Source organism: Protopterus annectens, chromosome 4.part0 (assembly GCF_019279795.1).
Source record: "Protopterus annectens isolate FY-2018-M chromosome 4.part0, PAN1.0, whole genome shotgun sequence".
In the NCBI taxonomy this organism is placed as follows: Eukaryota; Metazoa; Chordata; order Ceratodontiformes; family Protopteridae; genus Protopterus; species Protopterus annectens.
Window position 1 is genome coordinate 99,765,616 of NC_056733.1, and position 16,948 is coordinate 99,782,563.

Here is a 16,948-nt window from a genome sequence, read left to right on the forward strand (position 1 = left end):
TGTGTTGTCCCAGCATCACTAGTCACTTTTACAAATTGTGCTACGGTCACATTCACAGTCAAGGCATGATGAACAGTCTATGTGCAACAGTTAATTTATTTATCATTTATTTGTCTTTGCATTTGTTTACCTGGAAAGTCTGTCTTTGCCTAAAATAGTCCCTTTTCTGTGGAGGCTTGGGAGAAAATCTCCAAACAATGTAAACACAAAAAATACAAGAACAATGGAGGTCATATATTGCTATGAGATAAAACAGAATAATTTAAGATACATAACAAGAATCGGGTTATAAAAGTCGTAAAAGCTGACATTCAATGAATAATATAAAATAACTAACTGTGTTAACATAAATATGCCTATTGGAAGACAAGTGAAGCAAGGTTGAAAAGAGGAGACACTGAGAGTAAAGCAAGTGTTAGCAATGTGGGAGAAGTTGAAAGTAAGCAGATGGTAGGGATTGAAAAGTAGGTAGTGAAATGACAAGTTTGTATTATGTGTATAAGTTTACTGGGTACAGAAAGCCCATATGTGACAGAAGGAAAGCAAGTGATTGTGCACAAGGCTGAAAGCTTATTTACATGATAATGAGATGCAGAAGATAGCAATTTGAACAGGATGGGTAAAAGAAAAGGAGAGGTATGGGGGATAATTAAACTGGGAGAATAAAGGTAGCAGTTGCATTTGAGAGATGAGGGTGGATGGACATAGGTGACTATCACAAAAAATAGATACTGCAGATAGTTCTATACAGTTGTGAAGCATCTGAGGGAGGTGAACCTGTTGCTGATATCTGAGGAGTGATACATAGTAGTTGTTACCCAGGGGAGGAATAGGAGTATAATCATGTCTCCTCATGAAGTGTTATTTTGGTTCTGATTTAAATACTTGTAAGTTAATAGTTGTCTAAGAGCTGTGGCAATGGGATCCATATTGTTATACTTAGTGCAAAGAAGATTTCTGGTTGAGTTGTGACTTTGGATATAGTGAGTAATAGTTTGCCCTTTGAGCACAAAGGCCTGTTGAGAGTGTACTGTATTATATTTAGTAGGGTGGGACAAATGGAGTGTTTTGTGTATAATTTTGTGAACAATTGCTCAGTTGGGTGGAAGGCAGATAATCTGAGATTTCACTTTAGTGTCTCTGTCTCTGGACCATGCAATGAGATTTAACTTTGTGGTTGTCAACAAATCTCTTTTTTGTGGCAATGTTCTACCTTCTTTAACAGTGAAACTTGTAGTTTGTGCAAACTGGGTCTCCATGTAATAGTATTGTAGTATTGTTTTACTTTAATAGTGAAACTTGTAGTTTTGTGAAAATTGTGGCTGCATATAATAAAGTGGATAGCAAGTAAGAGGAAGCCTTTTTTTCTGGCACCACTGTTTAGATAATGCTTACATTTTTGGTGGGTTCTTTTGATACCTCTCTGAAAGTGAAAGTCAGTTCACATTGTCATTTCTGATGACTCATAGAAACTTTGTGTGGGTGATTATTTTTATTCTTATAAAGTTGTCTGTGGTACTAGAGAAGGTATTTTTGTCACCATTAAGTGTCCTAAGAATGAGTAACAGTAACTTTTGTTTCATTTAATTAGCCAAAATGAGATGATGAGTAAGTGCAATTCTTCAAGCTATGATTCAGTAGAGGAGAGGGTCTTGGTTCAGAGTTTATTGTAGTTTAGATAGATTGGTAGAGCAGATGCATGTGGAATGGTCTGCATTTTTAACAACAACTTATTTAGCTGCTATGTGTAGATTGTTTATAAATATGTTCAATAGAGTAGGGCCTAGTATTGAGGCTTGTGGAACTCCCTACAGAGACAGGTAGAAAGGAGTATTCATTGTGTCACTTTATTACTAGTGAAGTTTTAATGCTAAGTCTATTTTCATTGTAAGACAGTATTGCTTTGTTTAGCATATGTCTTTTATTTTTTGTGCATTGTGCTATAAAATGTAAAAATAAAATCCAAATAATCATTGTAGAAGTAATGCAGTATGCGCATTAATGTTTCTGGTAAATCTGATGAACTAGCCAGGTAATGGGACATTAGAATGGCTGCAGGGGGATTCTGGTGCCATATTTTGGTTGTCTGCTCTTCAGTTTGCATTTGAAAGTCGGTATCCCACAGTTCCATTGGAGTGGGTGGGGTTACATAATTATGTATGCAAATGTTATGTTAATCAGCGTACAGATTTGTACCTATTTTTCATGGGCCTTGTCCAGATTTTTGATGTTTCCAGGTTGAGAGGTATGCTCATTAGATTACTAGAAATTGATCTGCAGTACTGAAATTGATTTGGCTTACCACCTGCAGGGAGCCTACGTTGCTGGATTCCTGATTATCCTGAAATAAGTTAAGCAAGAGGTAAGGCTAACACCATCACATTTAACAGTAAGACAGGAGGTGCTACATGTTCTATTCTCAATCAGCATGATGTGTTACTTTAACAAGAATGTGGCTGACAACTCCAAACTGAGCTTATCAGTGTATCAATATTCAACCCCCCGAAAAAACACAAGTGACACAGAAGTAACTTTTATTTCAATTACTTTACTACAAACAGTATTGAACTGGTCATATACCAAAGCCTACCTAGAATCACTTTCTGGGACTGAGAAGACGTTCCACCCACATCAAGGAAATATTGTGGGCCACTCTGCTGTGAATTGTCCTATGTTAGAAGATTTCCCAGGAAGTCCTCATTGGTGTAAGAGGTGGTTCTCTAGCAGGCCTACCCCTGGTTACACTCTGGTTTCAGACAACAGCAGCCGCATGCCTCCATGCAGATGTGAGCATGTCAGTGGCCTGTGGCACACCTACTCATAACTATGGCTGTGGCTGTCCACTGCATTTATGTTATCAATGATTTGCTGCCATGTACTCAGACTCTCTGGCATATTGAGACGACCCCTTCCAAGAAAAAAGCACCATGCTAGCATAGTGCATCCACTATTATTGTGTTTTCTGCCTCACTGAATGGGGGGGGTCTGCACCTTAATGACATTTTTACTCCTAAAACACAACAGAATGGTAATACACATAACCTATCACATAACTACAAAGTAACTATTACCAGATAAAACTGTTAAGGTAGGCAGTCAGTAGCACCGACTGGAAAAACATAACACATACGATATGTGTGAAATACTAACAACAGGCAGGATACAAAACAAGGAGAGTAGCAAGGGCAGGATATCCTTGTATGTACCATAGCAGTAACTCAACTGTGCCACCCCTAAAAGAACAGTCCATTCTAGTTTGTGACATAACAGTAACTTCTCTTTGCCTCTGTCACCCACTAAAGAACAAGCATATGAACCATTTTGCTAAAAAAAATGATTGGAAATGCTAAACATGCATTTAAAGGACCTGTCTCTGAAACATTTGTACATATGTGTCACACGGCTTACTATTTTTATGTATTATCAATCATTTGTACCTCTGAAATGACTAGAAAACATGGCCATGGTATCAGTAATACATACAGATAACAGTACAAAAGGCTTTACTTCACATTATTCATTAATATACTCCAACATATACATTATGTAGGTAAAAAAATGACAGCATACCTGCTAGAGTTCAATACTCCTCTGTAAATATAGCTTGGGAAATATTTTGCTTTGCTGAACATGTAGCAAGTATTCTCACCATCAGTTTGACTAGCTACACATTTGCTTTTTTATAATAAAGTAGATTACTAATTGACCATGTGATGACCCTCCTGTGGACTAGTAATCACGGAGCTTCAATCTTCACCACTGGCAGCAGTCGTGGACATTCACTGGGAGGATAACAGGTACACACACAGTATCTCCAGATGTAGCTCTCTGCATCATGCACAGTCAAGCACAATTTCCCTTAAGAACACTTAGGGAACACAGTCCAGGGGTGATTCCTCACTTTTTCTCCAGATCCCCAATAAGGCTCCCCACTGGCACAGCTATAGAGTTGAGTCCTTAGACAAGGTTCCAAGCCAAGTCCCCCAACACTCTTTCTGTCCTACCAGTGCTTCGTGTCCTTGTCCAAGTAGCTAACACACACACTCTTTGAGATTTGATTTGCACACACATACACACACACACACACACACGCACACACACACACACACACACACACACACACACACACACACACACACACACACACACACACACATACACACACGCACACACACACACACACACACACACACACACACACACACACACACACACACACATACACACACACACACACACACACACACACACACACACACACACACACACACACACATATACACACACACCTGGGAAAGGCTGGGACAGGTTTATTAGCTATGCCCCCTTTTGCCCAGACTATAAGGTAGTTATCACTGCTGCCAGAAGCCCTTGACATCTAGTTTAAGGCCCTTACAAGGGTACTCAATATACTGAGTGAAATTAATATTAATACAAATGGAAGTTTAGTTTGACCAAGAGCAAGGCTGTTAGGAATGGCCCACACAGTGCCACCAAATAAATATGTAGATACTCTCAAAACTTAAATATCTTTACAAAGTTCAGCCACAATGAAAGATTTAAATATATTTAATGTTTGTTTGTCTTTCAGCTTTTTCCCAGTAAGGGGTCACCACAGAGGAACTCCGGTCCGCTAAAGAACAAGAAACTACTAAGTATATATTCACAGTGACATCAGAGTTTAAAATCGCAGGAAATATTTAAAATAACATTGAAGGACAAGTACAGACAAATAAGGAAAAGTGATATCTAAACTAAGCTTCACTATATTCGTTACCGAATCTAAGAGATTGATTATTCCATACTTACTTAATAGAGCAAGGCAGATGATGTGGTGAATGGTCCTTCTTGTTGTCAGTTCCAAAACAGAATACCGGATGCTCTGTCTCACTAAGAGACTTCTCAAAATAATATCTAAAATATTACTTCTGAGATTGCTTTCTAGTTCCCATGTAAACCTCCATTGCTGGAAGCTAGCAGGATTTAGCACCTACCCATAAAAATACACACACAAAGGTGTTTGCTCATATCTGTGGCATGTGCTGGAAGTCATAAAACAATTGCATACCTCCACACTTCCAGAGTAGCAATTAGTTCACCCCAAAGACAATACAGAAAGCTTCCTAGCACAGACTTTGTGTCTCTGGCTACATTGAAACCTGTGAGATAGCATCTTTATAGCCTAGTGTACAAAGTGATTTAATTTCAGATATATTTTAAAGTTTGCTGGACTGTGGTTAAAGTCTTGATTTCCAGTTTCCTCTGTTAAAAACATATACAATTAAACAGTTACAATAGTGCATGCACATGTTTGTTCTCTCCAGTAGGGCACACTGTGGATACAGTTCAGACTCAAGCACTTTACAAATGCCTTTTCAACACAAACCTCTGTACAAATCAGTTTGATATACGACATACAATTCTAATACATTTGCAACATAAGCATCTACTATAAATCAGTTTAATATTCACAAACGACATATACATTTTTACAAAATTCCAGCTAGCTGTGATGACAGTACCTCCTATTGTCACAGACCACATCTGTCTAGGCTGTGTTTCAGTGATGCTAATTACAGCATAAGCAAATGAATTGCATGCTAATCAACAAATCCGGTAGAGCTATTCAAGAAGTTGTAAAGCAACCATTTAGACTCCATGTAGTTTTTTCCTGTGGATTTCAAAAGTAGTGGAGTACAGACACAGAGGGTTTACACAGACAGCATGTTAGGACTGCTGCTGCTGCTTAACTCCATTTGTATGTGCTACAGGCTGTAGGCAGTGCTGCTGCTGCAGCCAATAGCCTGAAGCTGAGACAGAGAAGAGTTTTCAGGCCACATTTAACTTATGTATTTATTTATTTATTTTTATTTTACATTTGTTGACCGGGTAGTCCGACTGGATATATGCCCATTTTCAGTGGAGGCCTGGGAAGAAAAGCTCCAAGATAATAATACACATTGAACATTTAGTAAATGCTAGTTTCAAGCAGATTACAGTCATAAGCAAAACCAGCATTTATTACATAAGTACTAACTTATTATAAAACACTTTACAAAATATAACATTATTTTCAAAGTTATATATACATAACATTACATTCGGGTTTAAGACACATTGAGCAGCAGTTATACAATTGACCCTTCCTGAAATGGAGTGGTAGAAAAAGGTTAGAAGTAGTTGAAGGTAAGGCACCTAAGAAATAGAGAGGTCACTAGTCCGGGTTAGTGCAAGGACATAACCAATGAGTTTTGAAGTATTTCTTCAGTTTGTTTTTGAATTGAGTTAGTGAGGGTTCTAGGGTCAAGTCAGCTGGGAGTCTGTTCCATATTTTTCCAACAGAGTTGGCAAACAGAGAGCCCCCAGCTGAGTAGTTGGATTTTTATGTTTGAGCTAGGAGTCTAGTGGATGATCGCAGTGGCCGGGTGCTGGTGTAGGCGCCGATATTTTTTAGTGCAAGTGTATTTTCTTTTTGGTAAACAACTTTGTGCCACTATTAGCTGGTTGAACTGCAGTAGGCTTGGCAGTTCAAGCCATCCTAGGTGATTTAGGTTGTGACAGTGGTGTGTCCGGTAGGCTGTGCCAGTACCCAATCTGGCAATGTGGTTATAGCAGGATGATAGTTTATTAAGATCTGTTTTGTTTAAGTTGGAGAATAGAGGTGAGGAGTAGAGAAGAGTTGCTAGTAGATGGGAATGGGCAATTGCAGTTCTAGCAAGTGGGGTAAGAAAAGGTTTGATTCTGTAAAGAGAACCAAGTTTTTTATTAATGGTTTTGATAGTTTGATTGATATGCGCATCAAACTTCAGGTTGTTATCAACTATGACACCCAGTAGTTTAGTTTGGGCTTCTGGGGAGATGATAGTGCCATTGTTAGCGGTTATGTTGAAGGATGGCAGGGGGCTCGTGCATGTGGGGGAGAAGAGGAGCAGCAGTTTTGTTGGGGTTTAGGATTAGATGTTGATTGGAGAGCCATTTTCTACTGTATTCAAGGTATTTTGGGTTAAGGTGAATAAAGTAGCTGGTGATGTGTCAGAACAAATCAAGGTGGAGTCATCTGCATATTGAATGCAGGTAGCATCTGGGATGACTGAATGAAGGTTGTTGATAAAGATGGAGAAAAGAAGGGGTCCTAGTATTGAGCCCTGGGGGACTCCTAATGTGATGGGTAGGCGAGATGATAGCTTGTCCTGCCATAGGACTGCCTGTTGCCTGCCCTGCAGGTAGGATTGAAACCATTGGAGTGCATGGTTGTTTAAGGAGAAGGCCTTCAAAGTATGTATAAGCATTTTGTGGTCAACCATGTCAAAAGCCTTGGATAGATCTAGAAAGAGTGCTGAGGATAGTTTGTTATTATTGCAGTTGTGGTTAATGATGTTAGAGAAAGAGAGGAAGGCAGAAGTAGTACTTTGGTGTGGCTTAAAGCCATGCTGAAAGTTGGACAACAGCTTGTTCTGTGTGAGGTAGTGCATGAGCTGTATGTGTACACACTTCTCCATAATTTTAGCTAGAGGTGACAGAATAGCTATGGGTCTAAAGTTTGACAGTTCAGTAGAACTGCATCCTTTATGGAGAGGTATGACATGGGAGATTTTCCATATAGTGGGTACAGTAGCTTCAGATATAGCTCTGTTGATCAAGATTGAGATGGGGTATGCTATGGTTTCAGCAGCCTTTTACAGATCATCTGCTGGGAGGAGATCGGCAGCCCGGGTGGTGGGTCTTAGTTTCTTAAGTAGGGCATGAATAAGTTGAGTAGGAACAGGTTGGAAGGTAAAGTATGTTTGGGTACTGGGTGTGGCTGCATTAGAATTAGAGCCATTGGGAGAAAGTCGGCTGGCTAGAGACAAGATAGTCTCTGTGAAGAAGCTGTTGAAGTTATTAGCAATGTCTACTGGGGATTTTTGCTGGGAAGCTGATGAGGGGTGGAGTGGCGTTTTGGCCTGGTTGGAGTAGTTTGTTTATTCCTGCCCAGAACTTTTGAGGTTTGTTTTGGTGTTTTTGCAGTAGATGGTAGTAGTGGTTCTTTTTGTCTAAGGTTATGGATTTTTTGGTGTCATTCCTTAGCTGTCTGAATCTTAATTTATCAAGTGGGGCTTTTGTTTTTTGGTAGGTGGCCCATGCTTTGTTTCTGAGTGAAATTTTGGTTTTGGTATCTTTAGGAAGCCATGGTGCAATATTAACTTTGGTTCTAATAGAGCAGCTGGGAGCATGGAAGTTAAGAATAGCAAGGAATTTGGTGTTAAAGTATGCTACTACTTCAGCTGGGGGAGACTTTTTAGTACTGACCAGTTGGATGCCTTAAGTTCATTTTGAAACTTGGTGAGAATAAAATTCTTGTTGTTTCTTAATGTTCTTTAGGCGGGTTGGTAGAAGCAGTCTACTTTGAGATTGATTACATAGGTGAGACAGTGGACACTTAGGTCATTAGGCAAATTGCCTGATTTATAGGATTGAAGATATGTATTGACGAGTATCCCATCTAGAGTACTTTCCTTGTTATTGGGTTTTCCTATCCTGGTGAGGGAGGTTATGATTTGAGTAAATTCATAGAGGTTTATGTGGGTTGTGGGCGTTTCACAAGAACAAGTGTTCCAGTCAATGCTGAAATCCCCAAGAACAATTGTTTCTTGGGGGTAGTTATTGGATAACCAATATAAGAAGTCTTCTAAGGTTTCTGTGCTCCTCCCTGGGGGAAGGTAGACACAAACAATGTTTACATTTTTGTTTTTATTAATTTGTAGTTTTGAGATAAGAATTTCAGCATTATTGAACTGGGGTGGTTGCTGGGTGTCTATTCTGACAGATAGGGTAGACTTGTAAAGTATGGCTACCCAACCACCCTTTCTGGTGGTACTGTCTAGTCAAAACATACTGTACCCTGGTGGCAGAATCTCGTGGTCCTTGGTGACAGGCTTTAGCCACATTTCTGTTAGGCATAATATATCTGGGGAATGAACAACTAAAAGGGCATGCAGGTGCTGAGTTTTGTTATTTATGCTCCTAATGTTTAGATGGCAGACCATCAGTGAGTTAGGAGGTCTATTTGTTGGAGCTATGGTGGTAGGGGATATAGTAGGAGGATCAGGGTCAACAGGTGGGGATGGACCAGTGTTTGGGTGGATGTCACCATCCTTTGTGAGATTGTAGTGTATCCTGAGTATGAGTTTTAAGATTTTGAATAAAGTTTTGTAATAGTGTCTAGTTTTACAACTAATGTAACTAGGTCTAGTAAGATGGTAGTATTTAGGGGTTAAGGAGGTAAGCGTGAGGAAAGTGAATAAGGGTGCATTATTATCTGTTGTAGATGGGAATGATGTTTGGAATTTAGGGTAGTGGAAACCTGGGTGATCCTGACATTTGTAGGCAGTTAGGAGATATGGGATGAGTAAATGGGTAGAAGTAGAGTTAATAAGATTATTTTGGGTGATAGCATACCTACTGAATGAGACTTGAAACTTAGGCAAAAGGAATAGTAGAGTTGGAGGACTTCTGGTATCAAGTTGAGGGTGGTGCTATTGATTGACAAGTTTGTACCAATTGGTTTAAAAAAACACACATGGCATGGACATTGTAGAGTACTACAGGGTGGACAGGGACACAATATGGGAAACCTGTGACCTCTGCCATACTCAATTCGGAGCCACAGCCTTTATCTCCCCATGTATTAGCTGTGTACTGCTTGCATCACAGTCAGCCTTGAACTAACATTGTATGAACTGCTGCATTTACAAGGTAGGTCCTAAACATGTACTGTATTGTATAATAATAATATTATGACATGTCCTTGTATTTCATCACTTGGCACAGTAAGCAACTACAAGGTGGGAGATTTGCATAGAAATTAATGTCACATGTGACAGTAGAGACTTATTTGACTCGTATGTGTCCATTAGCAAGTAGAAGGCTGCAGGCCTCAAAGGTTCACACATTGTTACCTTCCCAAAGTAATGATGATCACTGCATGCCCTCAGTTTAGCAACATATGTTTGAAATGGGAAATCATAACTGAGAAGTTTGAAAGTAATGGGACACATAGCAGTTTCTGGCTTTGCCACCCACCCAAAATTGTATCAGCATGATGCAAAACAGGGAGAGTAACAAGAGCTACATATCCTTGTATGTGCCATAACAGTAGCTCAACCTGGCTCCACCCCCTTTGAAAAAACATTATACCCTTGCATGTTCCTTGACAGGAACCCACCTTTGCTCCCCACCCCAACAACAGCAGTCTGTGCTTGTTTGTGGCATCCAATCTTCCATTAATTTGATGGCAACTGCATATCATATTGTCTCCAGTGAATATCCTCACATATTTTAAGGTAAATTATATAGACTGGCTTACACACTGCATGTCTTCGAGTACTTGTCAGATAATTGATGAATGCCCAAGAAACACATAAAGGTAGGACACAGCTGTATATTTGCTAGGAGTAATCATAGTAGGTTGTGTAATCAGTAAGTGCACTACATCCAAATATATTACACAGAATGCATTTACAAATAACAGAGGTCATGCCTTGATATCAGTGTACATTCAGTTGCACTTGGGTGGGTGAAGAATTACATCATGTATTTGCTACAAAGGTGTTTGTGGAGCAAAGATGGATAAGTCCCCCTTTTGTTTTATGACAGTACATTGCAGTGAGAGTCGGGATCCAGACCTATGTAGTCATATCTCATGTGGCCTAGCAGTTTTTACTGTGTATATCATAGATTGATTTTCTGCATTTCAATTAATTCTCCATTTTGATTCTTTTTTGGGGGAGGCACTGTTTGCATGATGCGTCGCATTGGATATGTGCATGTTTGCACATAGAGCGGCAATGCACATACTGGATGAATGGGCCATCCATGTAGCAGACAGGACCTAGACAGCCACACACATACACCGGATGCATTCAATTAATACTATTGGCTATTACAGAAACACATTTCCCAGCAGCCACATTCTCATGCAACATGTTTACTTGATAGTAAGCACTGTGCAACACTTTCAAATGTTGAAAATCCAGAAAGTGAGTACTCCCAGTAAGTACAATACCTACAATTGACAGGAAAACATCTTTCTACATTGGTCTTGATCTATGATAGGCATGGCTGGCATTCCTAGAGAATTCTTGAGATTCAGTTCTCAAGAATGAGGTGTCCAGGAGTCCAAAGTGTTTGTTGGACTCCAAATCAATGAACATGGGTCCAGGCTGTTGAAGAGGGACTACTGTGGCTCTGAATACAAGGCAGAGGCATGGGATAGTCTGGTCTGACCTTTGACCAGTGCTACCACTATCCCCTGCATTGGTGAACAATGTAGGAACCACAGCAGACACCTCAGGATGAGAAAGAGGGATACCCTCAACTGTTGGATCTAGGAATGTAGGACTGGGGGAACCCCACAGATGTGTAAGTATCACTTCCAGAGACTATGTGTCAGTATTAAAAGCTGGATATAGTCAGGATCGGTATGCATAATGGTATTCTGTTTTTTCTGCAGTCGTCACATACTGAGTACTTACTGTGCAAACCCATGCCTCTAATTTGGCTTGGATATGAGATGCATGTGGTATGCATGCATCCCAACAGTTGGGTTATTTTAGCATTAAAAGTTAAGACACATGTATCTGTTAATTATACAGTTGTATCAAATTGAGCATTCATTTCTTAACTGTAATAGGGAAGTATGCATGCATTACTCTGGAGGGAAAAACAACAGTTCATTATTACAAAGTAGTCACAGGTTGTGCTTTCAAAATTCACACCTCCCAAATATATATTTAATATATATAATATATTAAATATGTTAGGGTTTCATCAATATTGCAATGTGACATCAGAGTTGTAAAGCAGTGTCACCACTGGCTTGCTGAAAACTGTAATCAGTATATTTGGGCCACTCATATGTGCAATATATGCACACATCAAGGATTGCTTACTGCAGTCTATAGTATATTGTGCATCTGTTAGAAGCTGGTTAGTCTTAACAGTAAACAAAGGTATCTGTTAGGAGTTTGTAGTGTTAAAGATAAAAGTAACGGAATAGAGTAAAATAATTGTGTCAATGCTTTGTATGTCACATATGAAGTTACTAATGTTCTCCGTCCCTCCAACGCTTTTTCTTTTTTGGGGTTTATTATTTTCTTTTTTTGTGTATGTGTGTTTACTTTTTTATTTTTTGTTTTTCCCACAGCACAGTGGTGTAGGACTGTCCCACCAGATCCACCTGCCCCCACACTCTACTGGCTACAGCACTGTTGCTCAGCACATCTGGTGCAGAACCTGGTATCACCCCCTCTGTCACTCCTGCACTACCTGGCCCCTCAGGTATTTCTGCCCCAGAGGATAGGCCCATGGCTCCCTCCAGGAGCAGTGTCAGAGAGGGTGAGATTATTACCCATAATGAACTACCAGGGATGGTGCATAGGATTGTACGCTGCACTGTTGGTGCATGCCTACATCATCTGGAGACACTACTCTCCATTGCTGTATTAAATAACACAAAGAGATGCAGATTCAGACACTGTAGCCATTGGCACAGTAAAGTGACACTGATAGCAGTCCACTGGGTGAGGACTCAGTTCTCACTGTCACAGAACTTGATGGCCATGGGTTCGTGATACCCCCACCCCCACCCCAACCATAGTGTTCACCCACCTCATGTATCCTTTACCATCCCTGTATCTTGTCTTGTTTGTCTTGTCTGTCTGCAATTGTTTCCTCACCTGCCCAACTTACCTCACATAGACATTCCTACAGCCCTTCCCCAACATTCCTCTCAAACTACTCACATCTTTTGTAGTTCAAGAAGAATTGACTGTCCCCTCCCCCCACACTACTGCAGAGGTGTTAAAAGTGCCACTGCACTGAGAGACCCTTTTAGAATCAATTCCTCTTGGACTACAAAAGAAAACCCTGAACAAAGGCCTGCAATTTAGTTACTTTTCTGGCTGTAGCTGGATAACTTCTAAGTACAGCGTAAAATAAGGTCTGAGCCAAGCATAAATGAGGGTGATTAAAGACAGAAAAGAAGCAGTCCTTTTACACAAGGTAAAGAAGATAACAGTGACACACAAATCCCATTATATACAAATGGCATGAGAATTCACAGTTACTTCCTTATGGTTGGCATGAGTCATACAAAGCATTATGGGAAAGAGAAAGGGTTGAGGGAGAACAAGATCACGTTGATACATCAAGCCATTTTGTGGAAAACAGGCTAAAATTCCAAATAAATCAGGTCAGGAAACAAAGAGAGAAAAAAAAAACAGATTTTTTTATTTCTGGGGTGCAGTTTACCTTCAAATACTAAATTTTTGTTCGAATGTTTTTTTCTTAAGTTTTATCTCACTCTTGAATGGCTATTGTATGCAGCAACAGCTTCTCAAAATTTACAGCTGACATTGTTTGTTAATTGTACATAACTATTTCCTTTAAGGTTTCTAACTTCAAATACAAGTTGAAATACTGCTTTGGCTAGCCTTGAATTTCCTGAAATTAACATCATTGCATGCAAGCATGACTGTAGGCAGATGCAAGGGAGTGCATGCAAGGGCGACTGCAGGCATGTGCAAGGGGTTGCACTTGCACACTCCTGGAACCGGCTGGCCAGGAGATGAATTTTCTTTTAATTAAAAAAAATGCATTTTTTTGTAAGGGAGTTCTTTTCAGAATGGTCCTGGTCCCATAGTGCATCACATCTGTGCATGCATTGTCATCCACGTGCAATTTTAAATACAATTTTTGCTCACATTTTGCTGCCAGTTCTACTGCCAGTTCTAGGTTTTGCTTCAATCATCATTCAAGTTTGTGTGTGTGTGTGTGTGTGTGTGTGTGTGTGTGTGTGTGTGTGTGTGTGTGTGTGTGTGTGTGAAATGCCCCAGTTAGGTATACCTGGTGATTAGTGTTACATAGGTTCAACTCCTTTACCTTAGGTACAAGGAACAAGAGCCTGAATTCTCTACCTGTACCACCACTTGTGATTTAAGGAGTTCAGTCCATAGTTCTCAACTGTCCATATTTTCACAGAATGTCTGGAATGTTTGGCTCATACTTTTGGTCTGTTCCTCTTAAAATGTGTGGTTTCTGGAAAATCAGTGAGAACTGAATTCATGAAGTAATGATAAGCATTTAAGTTTCAGTCTTCATATCTTTCAGGAAACACATGGTAACACAAAACATTTTATTCTAGCAACTTTCTAAGATTATACAAGCAATGTTTAAAATGCATCCCTGGCTTTGGTTCTTTGCCCCCCCCCCAATAAATTTAGCTTTTTACAGATTTCTTGTGCTGCAAAGCTAGTTAAGTGCTGGGTGGATTTTACAAGGAGTTGAGAGCGTCAGGGAAAGATAAGTTTAGTGCTGCTTATGCCAAGTCTATTTGCATTGTTAGTATCACAACAGGTAGTGTACTTGCTTTTGATGCAGAAGGCTGTGGGTTCTACTCCCATAGTATGTAGATGGATTGCTGATATTGTACTGTGTTGTACTTTAAAGGAGGTGGGGGCTGCAGTCCTGAGAAGGTCCTCATTTGGAGGAGGTACCTAGTAACTATGAACCTGTTATCAGTTTGCCATCCATTCCCTATTGCAATATATCTAGCTCATCATTTTTTTAATGCATCATAGGCAATTTATTCTTCAAGGGCAACAAGCACTATATATATAATTATTTCATCTACAAATAAAGCTGTTTCCTAGCAGCAACCTGTTCATTAGTTACAGGTCTCTTTAATGTGGAATTATGTAGATGACTTTTACTTCTGCAGAGATTGTGCATATTTACTGATGTTGGTAGATTGTAATGGCAGAAGTTTGAGTAGACTTTTATGATGGAAATATTCTGAATTGGGTGGTTTTGTCATTATTGTTCCATCCATTTTTTTTCATTGCTTACTGGAAAAATGTTCAAAACAATAAATTTAAAACACACTCTAACAAGTGTGCAGTACTATACAAGGAATATAATTTAATACAACCAGGAAGGTGAATCAAAGAACACGTGTATGCTTGCATGGTCCTAAATATGTGTGCAAGGGGCCTATAAATTGAAAATAGCTCAAAGGTAAATGTTATCCGCCACTGACCAGGTGAATTTTCTTTAATGTGGGTTGCAATACTGTTTCAATGAATGTGAGTTTTGAGGGCAAATAAGTTTTAATGCTAAGTCTGTTTTCATTGTGAGACTATATTGCTTTGTTTAGCAGTTGTCTATCATTGTAAGACTATTGCTTTGTTTAGCAAATGTCTATCAGTGGTTGTGCCATACAATTTGAAATAAAAGTTGTAAATTAAATCCAAATATCTGTAATCACTGGAGAAGTAAAGCATAAAACAGTATGCACACTGAGAGTTTTGAACAGTGTTTATGGCAACTGGCTAGAAATAGCTAAGTAATGGGACACTGGAATGGCTGTGTGAGGGGGGGCTGAGTGGGGGTTCTGTGGGGGGGGGGGCTCTAGGTTTGCACCCCCCTGCAAAAAGTCCTGAGGGATACCCTGCGTGTAGGAGGCTTGGATTTATTGTTTATTTCAAAACTAGCCTGAAATTAATGTAATTGCTAAACAATGTAAATAAGATTAAACATTCTTTATTTCTACCAGTGGGTTGAAAGCATTCCAGCAGAAAACTATTTAGCAGAACATTTGTTTCATAGCTGTTACTGGTGGATTCATACCTATGATTTTCACAAGGTAATTAGCTGCATAATATTTAGTCAGTCAATGATTTCCATTCTATCAATAAAATGTGTCAACCGTACAAAATATAACTTGACTACCATTTATGCTGTTTAGTCAGATGATTACTGTATGCACAGTATTTAACATTGCAATCAAATCATTTAGTTTTATTGTTCAAAATCATGAATGGTTACTTTCAGGGAATCAAAAAAGCTTACCACAATATACAAGCCTTAACTCCTAAAGTTTATACATAGCAGTAAAACTGTCCAATTTATAGACCATTCTCCTGCTACTGTTTTTTTGCTGGCATCAGCTTTAGCAGAAAGAATGGTCTTGTTGAAGTCACATGCAAGTGTGGTGACCCATCAGAGTGGTTAATGCAAATTTGTGGATACCATTTTAGATAGTGTTCACCCATTCAGACTTATGTAATGCAACTACAGGTAGGTATTGCAGAGCTTTCCCTGCTTGTGGATGCATATGTATGTGTGTGTGTGTGTGTGTGTGTGTGTGTGTGTGTGTGTGTGTGTGTGTGGGTGTGTGTGTGAAAGAACTCAGAGTGTAAAACAACTAGTAAACAAAAAGGCACTAAGGTAACATAACAGGTAACCTCACAAAACCTTTATTAATCCACAATTTGATGAATGAAGAAATAAAAAAACAGCAACTTGAACTGACTAAGCGCTTTCACCCTCATGGGCATCTTCAGAGTCAGTTAACTTCAGTAAAAACAACCTTTAAATACAGCTATTAATTAGTGCTTGATTAATCAATGATGAAAAAGCAGGAGGGTAGTTAAATTAAACAATTATCCCCCAACGTTCCTGTTTACCAAATCTTAAAGTCCTGCTCAACAATACCTTGTTTGCTAGAATCTCAAGTAAGTAATAGCTACCCATAATAAATAAATAAACCAAAATAAAACATCATAAAAAGCAGTGTGTGCAGTAATAAACATTCCATATAAAACAAAAAACATATCTGTTAAAATATTTAAATTTGCATAGTTTTATATTATATATAAGCTGCCTTGTATCTTAAAATACATGCTAGGGATAGTGCATCCACTGCTTTTTATGATGTTTTATTTTGGTTTATTTATTTATCATCATTGATTAATCATGCACTAATTAATAGCTGTATTTAAAGGCTGTTTTTACTGAAGTTAACTGACTCTGAAGATGCACATGAGGGTGAAAGCGCTTAGTCAGTTCAAGTTGCTGTTTCTTTATTTCTTCATTCATCAAATTGTGGATTAATAAAGGTTGTGTGTGT